Raw genomic sequence first — 12,651 nt, 5'->3', positions numbered from 1 at the left:
ATGGGGTTGCAAAGAATCGGACACGACTGAGTGACTGAACTGAATTGATGTAGTAATTTATTTAATCCTTACAACAACACTATGAGGTACGGATCATCTCCATCATAGAGAGAAACCTTAAATCGCTAGTGTCTGGTAGAGCTTTTTTTTTTTAAATCATGTTTTCCTTTTAACTGACACCATTTCCTCTCTCGGCTCCTACTCTGGTAATGATTAGGTCCCCACCTCTCCAGAGAATTGCATTTGCACAGCCTGAGACAGAGCCAGTGTGAACATGGACCCAGCCAGAGGTTTTGGAGTAACAAGCACACCAAAAACCAGCCTTTCTTTTCATTTACGAAGGAATTCACTCAGAGGGTCCAAAGCTCTGCTTTCCAACCGCAGAAAACAAACTGGCGATGAAACACAGTCCTTCCTCAAATACTCAGGGTCTGATCAGCCCGCCTCTGCCACAAGGAATGGCCTCACTCCAGCATTTTTGAGAGAAAACATTTTGCTTCTATTTCACTTTCCAAGCGGGTATAAAATCCACTAAAAGGAATACGAAGAATCAAAATAAGTAAGCTCACTCACAAGAGACACTCCCCGATAATGATTTCAGGTTGCTGAGATTATTCAGCCCATTATTTCAAAGTGGCGAAATTCAGAACAATCTGAGAAGAGAATTCAAAAGCAGCAGCTACATTCGCTGACAGGCTCATGTGAGATACACACACTTACAACATCCCCCCCCCCCCCCACTCTGCCATTTTTCAGTGTATACAGGAAGGGGCCAAGACCCCCGATCAGCACAATAACTTATTTTGTACATTACAGTGCATGGAACAGAGGGAAAGACACTTTCTTTGAAAGGTTCGTCTGGGCTCTGAAGGAGGCTGGAGCCAGCGCCCCAGGGCCATCATTAGCTCCACCCGCTCCTTTTTGGCTGCACTGGCCTCAGAGGCAGCTGCTTCCTGTAAGTGATCTGCTGGCTTCTCCTCTTCCTCCGCCTCCTACTGGGGGGAGAGGGCTGGATACTTCAGCACGGACTCCTGCATGGCCCAGAACTGGTCTGCACAGTCCAACCCCCTGATCCTCCTTGCTGTAGTGGAAGCAGGAAAAGGCTGCCTTCAACGGCTCCCCACCCGGGCCTCTGGCCATCCCCTCAGGCAGTTCCGGTTGATGTCTCCATTCAGCAGAATCAGTCCATGCTTGGGATCGTCAGCCACCAGCTGCACATTGCTTCGAGTTCAATGATCTTCTTTCATCCCAAATATAATTCGATCCTTCTCTTCCTGCTGACAGTAGGTCGTGATGCAGCGGTGGAGGCCTCACGTATCCCTGGTAGAGCTTTAACTTGAGCCCTGCCCACTGACTCTGGAGCCCCAGAGCTTACCAAGTTGTTATTCTTTCTGCTTGAGCAGGGCAGTCATTTCTCTCTATATAATTCTTTCCTAAATTGTACACTTTCTCTAGCAGAAGAAGGTCTCTCCATACTTTTAACATATAAGTTTCTCTTAAAGGTTACTGTATGACAGACTATGACAGTATCAATACATCCAAACTGAAACTTCTAACAATATACTGTATAAGTAGATTTTGAAATAATGACAGTTCATCTTGGACTTTATTCAAGAGAGCTTACAAAGATACCCCTTACTCACAAAAGTACGAAAGTGAAAGTCGCTCAGTCATGTCCGACTCTTAGCAAGCCCGTGGACTATACGGTCCATGGAGTTCTCCAGGCCAGAATACTGGAGTAGGTAGCCATTCCCTTCTCCAGGGGATAGCCCAAAGATCGCATTTTAGCACAGATTTGGTGTGTTTAAGAAAATTATCTGTCACCCAATAACTTTATTCTGTCCTTAGGGTATAAACTAGACTGATATTTTTTCCTGAGGACAAAAAAATAAGTTACAGTCAGTCTTGACATTTTAAATTCTGTAACAGACAATGTCTTGGGTTTTGTTTTGGCTCCACATATTTTAATGTATATAACAACAACAACAAAGTGGCTTTTCTTTTAATAGTTGTTTATATTTATTTATTTTGCTGCACCAGGTCTCAGTTGCAGCACACAGGATCTTCAGTCTTCATTATGGCACGCGGGATTTTGTTTTGTTTTGGTTTTTTTAGTTGCAGTATGCAGGATCTTCAGCTGCAGCATGTAAACTCTTAGTCGAGGCATGTAGGATCCAGTTTCCTGACCACGAATTGAACCTGGGCCACCTGCATTGAGAGTGTGGAGTCTCAGTCACTGGACCACCAGGAAAGTTCCCCAAAGTAGCTTTCATACTTATAAGGGCTTCCCTGGTGGCTCAGCTGATAGATCTTGGGGTCAGGAAGATCTCCTAGAGAAGGAAGTGGCAACCCGGTTCAGTATTCTTGCCTGGAGAATTCCATGAACAGAGGAGCCTGGTGGGCTACAGTCCACAGGATTGCAGAGTCAGACATGATTGAGTGTGCATGCATACATACTTGTAAAATAAGCAGAAATCCCATTATCAAAATCCTCCTTTTCTGTTATTTAGCAGATTTAAAATATCAAAGCATAGTATATTGTTTTCCTTTCTCCAAGGGGGATATGTTCCAAGAACCCCCGTGGATGCCTGAAACCACAGAACCCTATATATGCTATATTTTTTCCCCTATCATACTTACCCACCTTAAAGTATAATTTATAAATTAAGCACAGTAAGATATTAACAATAAGTAATAATATAGAGCAATTACAATATTCTGTAATAAAACTTATGTGAATGTGATCTCTCTCTGAAAATACCTTATTGTTCAAATTTAATGCCTTTTCCATCTTAACTAAGTATTTATTGTGCACTGATTACTGGCCATAATTTTAGCAACCTGAGGTGTGACTGCAAAACTAGCACAAATTTATTCTTCCTTCTTCACAATTTCATGGATACAAGATACACTCTTACCATAGATCTTAGAAACCTCAGCATACAACATCTTTTCTTTCCTTATTATGTCAAGGATTTTCATCTTTTCATTTAAAGGAAGCACTGTATGACATCTCTTGGTAGTAGTAGTTAAGTAGTAGTAAAGTCGCTAAGTCGTGTCCGACTCTTGCAACCCCATGGACTGTAGCCTGCCAGGCTCCTCTGTCCATGGGATTCTCCAGGCAAGAATACTGGAGTGGGTTGCCATTTCCTTCTCCAGGGGATCTTGCCGACCTAGGAATCGAACCCAGGTCATCTCTTAGGCATATCAGAATTGCCAGCATCACTACTCTTTGTGTTTGGGCCATTATCACGTAAAGTAAGGGTTACTTGAATACAAGCACAGTGATACATTGACAGTCAATCTGATAACCAAGACAGCTACTGAGGGACTAAGAAATGGATTACACTGGACAAAGGGATGCTTCTCGTCTGGGAAGGGCAGAAAGGGATGGCGAGAGATGCCATCACACCCCTCAGACCAACGAGCAACTTAAAATTAATAATTTACTTCTGAAATGTTCCATTTAATATTTTCAGACTGGGGTTGACTTTTGGTAACTGAAACCATGGAAATTGAAACTGTGAATAAAGGGGGATTACTGTTATCTGTGTATAGAATGCAAGAAGTAATAAAAAGTAAAGATTCAGCAAAAAATAAACCACATTTGGATTCTAACTATCTTAATGGTGATTTAGCAATCAGACTTCAAGTGGGTGGCATTTTCAGGGAAGCTAAAGGACTTAAATAAACTGTGGTGTGAGGCCTCACACTTCATGAAGGTAACTACAATAGGAAAACTTAAAATTGAAGTGTTTATATACCAATTATTTTTGAGCTCTTCAGTAAGGACTTTGAAATATTCACTAAAAGACATTCTTCAGAAACTAAAAAAAAAAAATAGATTCCATATTAGCTAAATATATTTGGAGTAGAGATAATATTATGTCTGCTATTGTTCTGGAATAGTTACCTACTCTGGTATTCTTGCCTGGAGAATTCCTATGGACAGAAGAGCCTGGCCGGCTACAGTCCATGGGGTCACAAAGAGTCAGACCTGACTGAGAAGCTAACACTTTCATCATAAATTTAGGTTTGTTTCATTGTATTCTAGCATTTATTCTTCAACCAAATACCTGGGGATGTGACCATATATTTTCCTAATTAAGCTATGTTTAACTGGATACTTAAATTATTTCAGTTGATTAAATCACACTTAATATTCAAAAAGTACCTAAGAACAATACTCTTTTCTTTGAAGAAGTATTTGGTGATATGATAGTTTTTATGACTTTAATTTCTTACATCAAGCTTTTTATCAAACTAGAACATTTTATCTTTAAAACACAAGCAAGGATATACAATGCAGGAAAAAAGTGTTCTTCATCATCCCAGTTCCCCTCATTACTGTCAAAATCTTTAATACCATGTTCTCTAAGAAAACATCTGTGTACTATTATAAAGTAAGTTCTTGGGCTCCGGAAAAAGTATCTCCAGCCTTTATCTCAAAATGGAGAAATAGTAAAAGCTAATGTTCCAGAAATATACTTTTCTAACATTATTAGATGCTAAAACAAAAGCATTAATATTTTTTAAGTGTTTTTTTAAACACTGGAAAACCTAATAACCCAGATCTCCTGGAACATGACATACCTGCTACCTGTCCTGAATAATATATATTGTCTTTTCTCCATCTTGTGCTTCAAAGTCAAGCTGAACTACCCTAGGAGATCCATGAGATTGAGCTTGAAGGGTTCTTGGGACCTGGCAGAACTAAGCCTAAAATACGAGACTTTGTAATTCTCGTATTGTCAGCCACAACTGGTCAGGGTCACTCCAAGTCTTCAGAGGACCTCCCAGGTGCTTTGTGTGCCATATCACCTAAATAGATAAAGAGATCTATATGTATCTGATGGGATTGTTGTTTTTGTTTTTTAAATCAAGCTACCCTCAAAGGACTGACGATGAAGCTTCAATACTTTGCCCACCTGACACAAAGAGCTGACTCATTCGAAAAGACCCTGATGCTGGGAAAGACTGAGGGCAGGATGAGAAGTGGGGAGGCAACAGAGGAGGAGATGGCTGGATGATGAGATGGTTGGATGGCATCACCAGCTCAATGGAAAAAAATATGAGCAAACTCCAGGAGACAGTGAAGGATAGAGAAGCCTGGTGTGCCAGAGCCCACGAAGTCACAAAGAGTCAGATAGGACTTAGCAACTGAACAACAACCCTTAAAAAGAAAGATATTTGATATTGTAAGGCAGTTCTTTACTTTTACTAATGAAAAGGAACACCAGTGAAGCACTCTGAATAATGGTTTTTTTTTTTTTTCCGAAAAGGAATCTCAGCATGGGTAATAAAGTGGAAAGTCCTGGGTTTCAGTTACCAGTTCTGACACTCACTAGATGTGAGGTTTTAGCAAGTCTCTTTGTCTCTGACAGATTGCTTTTTCATCTGTGAAATAAGCAAGATTTAACCTACCAACCTACAGGATTTTTGTAGGGCCAACCTAGTTAATAAATATATAATAAAATTACTTTATAAATTCTAAAGCAGTTTTTTGATGTCAGACATTCATAATATTAACAATACCATTGGGTGAAGTCTGCATTCACTTCAACAAAATGAGTGACAGTGGGTGGCTAGTTTCCTCACACTCCCTTTGCATTCCCCGTTCCTCCAGACATAGTAAAACCTGGTTTCTGCAGAATATGACTTAATTTGAGTTACTGGGAAACAAAGCAATTAGCCCAGACAGGATACAGCCGAAGATTTGTGCAAAAGAATGATGAGATGCTTGATCGTAAGCAGGTGTTCTCCCTAGATTATCTAACCTGCAGTTGATTAAATTTGGAAAATACGGCTTGTTCCCAAGTGAGTAAACCTTGCGGTCTTAGCTTTTTGAGATTGGGAAGGCCTCAGGAAGGCCCTGTGGGACGTGGTAGGGGAGATTTTCAAAGTATTAAGGGCCTGGGTGGAAATCTTACCTTGAAGAAGTCTTGTTACCACACACAAGCCCTTTGCCTGAAGTAACGACAGGATAACTCTAGTCAGTGCCTGACTTGTCAAAGGAATAAATGTTCAGAGATGCCCTTAGGGCTCTGGAAGAGCCCTTGCCACAGGGAATGCTGGAAAAATAGGAATGCTGGGAAGGTGCGAGGCATGCCGGGAAGGGAAGGTGCAGTGCATTCTGGGAAAGTGGGGGGCGTGTTGGGAAGTTGCCATGGTGACCTTGAGAGGAAGGACAGAATGGCAGGCCATGGGACCATTCTGGAATAGAGATGGCCAAGGAGCAGCAGTGTTTATTTATCTCAGAAGTGAAGTTACGCTAGTAGTGTCCATTTTAGAGCTGCTTTCGTCAGGCAAGACAGCTTGGATCGTTTCCAACTAGCCTCTCTTCTCCAAAGATGTGTTTCTTCCTTTGGGTTTCCCTACCCTCATACCTCAGCTTGGTCGAGATGGGCGAAAAGGGGCTTTGCTGTGGCTTCTTCCCGTTGTTCCAGGTGTTAATGATCCCCACCTGTACTGACATCCTCATTCTGGCTGTTTAAAGCCTTCTCTGCCTTGGACTCTAATTTTTTTCAATACTGTGGGGAGAAATGTCTCTGAAGTTTTACTTTTCCACCCGAAATGGATAGTACGGGCCCTCAAAAGTTTCCAAAATTATACTTTAAGTCCCAGTGTAAGTTTTTTCATTTTAGTCAAATTCATTTTATGCTTGTATCAATTTGAAACACAGCCCGGACCCTATTTGAGTGGATTTTAGATGAAATCCTATTAAATAGAACTCTGTTGGACCTGACTGCAATATGCAAACAAATTGGAATACAACTTCTGGGTCATTCTGAACATGACAAAAGCTAAAGAATTTAACTTTTTCTTTCTAGTGCTTGTTCCCTCCTAACTCTCAGGTGAGATTATCATTACTCTCTTTTTCATATGTAACCCAGTCTAGTTAGTTCAAAATTTAGGACAATTAGATCCATCTGAGCAGGGTGACCATTGCAATCCAGTTAGCGTTTTCTTTCTCTTCTAATGTTTTCTTAAAATCTGATTTAAAATATTCTGTTAAGTGTAGTTTGGTATACTTATAAATGTTTCTTGCTTTCCCGTTCCTCTTTGTGATTTGTGGGAAGGATTCTCTTTAAGTTAAAAGCAATTAGAGTTGCTTTTTGAAAATTACAAAATATAGCAGAAGAGTTGAAGGGAATAATTCAAGTTAATCAGAAGAAAATGATCATTGAAAAAGTATTAAGTAAAAAGTATTAAGTACATCAATAGGTAAATCATATTATGGATTGTGTCTATAAATATAGTAATAATAAAGAACATCTTTATAATCATAACCATCATCTATTAAAAGTCTATCGCTTGTCATTTTAAACCAACAAACATTTAAATGGAATTAAAACCTTTGGAGCAACCACTTCATGGATAAAAATATAGATATAAATATAGAGTATAAATTAATTCAGTGTTAAGTTTTACTGCAATATATCTCTTCAACTTTACATATCTTATTTCTTCTTTGTGATGCAACTTATTTCTATATTTGTTATTGATTTTTTCTTAATGCACAATGAAAATTATATGAATTTTATTAAAAAATTTTTGAAAAGCCCCAAAATATGTAATATAAAACATAACACCCTTCCACAAGAAAGGTTCCCTCCCTCACTTAGAAATAACTACCCTGATGCTTGATGCTTCATCCTCCAGATTTTTTATTGTATGTATACTAACATATGTTATTATTTTAAAATAAAATTATACTTCAAAAATTATTCTGTCATTTTATTTTTCCACTAAATCAGTCTCAGATACCTGTGTTAACATTTATATACTTGATTCATTTTGAAAGCCTGTATAGTTTTCCTTGTGTGGATGTACCATAATTTATAAAGCCAACCCCTTGGTCTTGGATATATTGGCTGTGTCTGATTTCTCTTTACAATTCAGTCTCTTGAACTGTGTCCTTTTTCCTTTCCATTGCGAATCACCACTACCCCAAATCTGGTGTTTTCTAGTGACCCAGGATTACTTTATTCCTTTTTCACTTAGCCTATTTTCCAAAATGTTCTTCTGACTTTACGTCTTGTCCTTTCCTTTTGAATTTTGTCTTTTTATTCTTTTTTTTTTTCCCATTAGGAATAAAGATCTTCTTTTACAAAAAAAATCTCTCCTCTCTGGTACCAGTGTGCTCTCCTCACACTCTTTCCAGCCCCAGTGGTGAAGAGAAAAAAGCGCTGAATATTGGGTTTCTGATAAGAAACCAGGGGCTGTTACCGGCAGGGAGCCTTGTCAAGATTTCCCTCATTCTGAGCACTCCATTCCCACGTGAACAACAATGAATGGAGGTTTCACCCGCCCACCCCACATTGTTCAAGTTGTCCTTTGCCCTTTCTGTCAAATCTTGGCACCCAGGAGACAGCAGAACATGTACTGAATTCAACCCTGGCGAGCCACGGATCAATATCACTTGACTCTTCTTACCCATTAGTTGTTCCCTTTCTATGCCTGACGTGGAGTGAGGCCTGTGCTATTCTTTGTCATGGCCCCTGCTCCGTTGGCCCAGCTAACCCCTGTAGGGTGGGATGGCTCTCTCCATCCCCTAGGCAGACTGCCACAGGCAGAGAGCAGAACAAGGACAAAGTACAAGGTTCAGTCTTAGGACAGAGGTCCTCTTGCTGCTTCAGCTGCAGGCTTGGAGACTGTGCAGAAAGTTCGTATATTTTATCTTTTTGTGATCTTTGTTATCAAATACCAGTTAAGAATATTAATTATCCACTCAACTCAGAGAATACTATAAAAATGGAAATCTGTAAAGTACTTTGAAAATAAGATTCCAAAGAAACAGTTTATTATTTTAAGGCTCTTCTGTTTTTGTACGTATATTTTAATTGACTTCCTTTGTTTATATCTGCAACTCATGTTTGGTTTTCCTATAATTCATACCTATTCCTCCCCATGAATTAGTTCTTATTTATGAAACACAGTGTGTTTATATTTCCAATGTGATCTGTCAGCAGAGGTTTTTGTGTTTTTTGCTTTTGAGGAAGTATGGGGTGGGTTCAGAGAGGGAAAAAGTCATGGCTGTTGTAATTTTTTTAAGCTAAATTTTTTTTGTTCCTCCTATTACTTTTATATTTGAAACATTCTCTGGAATTTTTATATGATTATTAAGGCCTTAATTTTAAGTGGCAACATTCAAGCAAGCATAAAATATAGGGAGACTAAACTCCTGTCTGATAGTAAGCTAAGTGCTTAGAAAATTAGACTAATTCTTCTAAGCCATAGATAAGTTGGTCGGAAAAAACAAAACCCTAAACCAACTCGGTGTTTGAGTGACTCTGGGCCAATGTCTTAATCTCTCTGTATCTGAACCTTCCAACTGTAACACTGGTGGAACTTTGATGCCAAAGCCAATTGCCTTCTAATTATCAGGTGACAGATTGTGGGATCATCTAAGTCTAAATGACACTGAAGACACCTTAGGAGAAGGTTGTCTTAATGCTTTCCAGGTTTAAAATAAACATTTTAGGAGTTTAAATGGGACAAAATTTCAGAAAATTGTAGCTCTCATCTCTTGTAATAGTTTATGGTAAAAGAGAAGGATGAGAAATTCTATTTTAACTGTCATGAAAAAAATTTTTTTCAGTTATAGAAAAACAGCCTTGGCTATGTATGTGTTCTTGTTTCCCCTTTGTTAAAAATAGCCCATTTCTAAGCATATATTACCATCACTTCCTCTCTATTTGTTCTTCCTTCCCGAATATATTTTAATACCATGTCAACATATTCCAACAATAAATTATTATTTTGGCCTTTCATTCTTAAGGAAGGGGGAAAGGCAAATATGTCCTTTATTTATAAGCGTATAACTTCTAATAAATTATACACAATCTCATAATTCATCTCGGTCTGAATAATCAAGATCATCTGAGTTTTCAAATGTAACACTTCACTGTAATAAAAGAGAGCCCAGTAACTCAACATGCAGAACTATACAGTAGTGAATATTGTATTGCTGATTAAAGTGATTATAATTTAACATTCCCACCGAGCATTTCATGTTTGCTGTACAAACTACAGAGACTCAGACCATCAAGAGGAAGAAAGGACCTTAGGATCTGTGACCAGTATCATGAGCCTGCCAGTGTCCCAAGCTTACAGCTCCAGTAAACTATGGGAACCTCCCATCTGCTGAACTGGAAGACAACAGAGCATTTCCAGAAGGGAGCTGAGCGTAAATAGTGCATGGATGGAGGAGCCTGGTGGGCTGCAGTCCATGGGGTTGCTAAGAGTCTGACATGACTGAGCAACTGACTTCACTTTCACTTTTCACTTTCATGCATTGGAGAAAGAAATGGCAACAACCCACTCCGGTATTCTTGCCTTGAGAATCCCAGGGACAGGGGAGCCTAGTGGGCTGCCGTCTATGGGGTCGCACAGAGTCGGACACAACTGAAGCGATTTAGCAGCAGCAGCAGCAATGCTAATCACTAGGATAATGTTCCAAATAACTACAATGGCTTTAAGGAGGAGATCTGAAATGAGTGGTACCAACAAAACAATTGATTACATTATACATCAGGCCTTTACATAGACCTGCCAAAATCTATATTCAGTGTATCTAAAAATCAAATGACTCCAGAACATGGACAAAGCCTTCATGAAGAGCGTGAGATTGGGAGTTAGACAAACCTCGCTTAGAATCCCAGCTCAGCTACTTACCAGTTGTGTGATCTCAGTCAAGACATTTAATTTTTCTGAACATTATTTTCCTTATCTGAGTATCTGAATAAGGAGGACAAAAATATCTACTTCACAGAGTCACCACAAAGAGTACTTATTTTAGCTCAGTGCCTGGAATATAGCCTGCAGAAGAATGTTCCAGAATTATTACTGTTAAGTTTCCTGATTGGCCTTTATACGTCTACTATCCTACACATACACACACAGTTGCCACACAGGCAACCAGTCATGCCTATGTAATGGAACTTCAGTGAGCACTCTGAACTGATGAGGCTCGGGTGGGCTTCCCTGGCGACAATATTTCATGCGTTATGCGCAGGCACCAGGGAAATAGAGGACCTTGGGAGCTCCATATTTAGTGATTTCCTGGATTCTGCCCTATGCTCTTCTTTCCTTGGCTTATTTTAACCTGTATATTTTCCCCCAAATGAGTTATAACCATGAGTATAACCACTCTTCAGTTTGTTTTTTGAGTCCTGCTAGCAAATTATCCAACCTGAAGATAAATTGTTCCTGCTAACTTTGCAGTTTCCCAAACTCCCAAGGAGTTAGCTCTAAACTTCAGCAGTATCATAAATGTGACTTTTTTTTTAATTGGTACTTTTTCCTCATTTACTATGTATGCATGTGTGTGTATACATTTGTGTGTCTGTGTATGTAATCTAGTTAACACACATATACCCCCTCCTCAATGGAACACAGTGTTTTCAATGCTGGGAAAGAGAGAATCTCTTAAAAAAGGAAATTTTGGAAGCATCTTAATATTTTGTACCCCCAATTTTTTAAGTAGATCTTTATAAACTTAGAAAAATATGGGAAAATGAGCATCAACTACTTAACAGAAGTAATCTAGGTGAAATGGGAAGAGAGAAGATGACAACATTGCTATTTATTCTCTATAAATATCTGTTAAGTGTACAATTAAGATTCATTTTTATGTTTTTCTGAATTTTTCAAATTAATGAAAAATAAGCATATTTTGGGCAAATTTAGAAATATATACATGTATGAAAATTTTATGTATATTAGGAATTCAGAAATATAAGAATTTCACACTTATTATTTTATGGTCACAGGAAACAGAAAACAATTTATTTCATTTATACACATAGTCTGTTACAGAGAAGAAAAAGAGAGTGATCAAATCTTTTAAGCATAAAACTTTTCTATGGGTATAAAATTCTGTGAAGGAAATATAATGAAAAATAAGATGCCAAGGAGGAAAAGGAGTGATATTAGTATTCCACTGTAAAAGACAAGCTCATTTAGGAATTTTTAAAATGATGATGGCTACCAAACCCCTAAGATACTTTGTATTCAATTATATTTATTTAAAAGAATGATATAAATTTTATTTAAAAATTTCAGTATTTACAGTATGGCAGAAGTACATCTCTTTAGTTATTTAAACTTTTGTTGAATAACTTTATACATAAACTTAAAAGTTTGTGGAGGGTGTATATGATTTAAAAAATATTTTAGGCGTACAGAGTGAAAGGTTTGAAGGCCATTCAGATTCCGGGATCAGTGGGAAAATGCAGTACTATTTAATCTAAGCCAAGGATACTCTGCCACCTAGTGGCTTAGAAATTTTATGCTCAGTCGAGTCCTGTTCTTTGCCACTCCATGGACTGAAGCCAGCCAGGCTCTTCAGTCCTTGGGATTCTCCAGGCAAGAATATTGGAGTAGTCTTCCATGTCCTCCTCCAGGGAATCTTCCAGACCCAGGGATCAAACCCGAGTCTCCCCCGAGTCCCCTGCATCTCCTGCATCGCAGGCGGATTCTTTACTCGCTGAGCCCCCTGGGCTTTGAAATTTTACTAGACAGGAATAAAAACCTCTCCTCAGGTCAGGCAAGACGAAGAACTGATTCATAATACACAGAATCAGGGAGATGAGTTACTTGATGGCAAAATATGATACAGAGAAGAAAGCCAGAAACTTATCATTGGTA

General features: G+C 38.7%; 1 pseudogene; it reads right to left on the bottom strand.

Moving 5' to 3' along the window:
- Window positions 1-785: 785 nt before the first annotated feature.
- On the bottom strand, window positions 786-6,481 carry LOC138078535 (mitochondrial intermembrane space import and assembly protein 40 pseudogene; annotated as a pseudogene).
- Window positions 6,482-12,651: the final 6,170 nt, after the last annotated feature.

The sequence above is a fragment of the Capricornis sumatraensis genome, chromosome 4 (assembly GCF_032405125.1).
Source record: "Capricornis sumatraensis isolate serow.1 chromosome 4, serow.2, whole genome shotgun sequence".
Classification (NCBI taxonomy): Eukaryota; Metazoa; Chordata; class Mammalia; order Artiodactyla; family Bovidae; genus Capricornis; species Capricornis sumatraensis.
The sequence above is the reverse complement of the archived record's forward strand: the minus strand, read 5'-3'. Positions and strand labels throughout refer to the sequence as shown.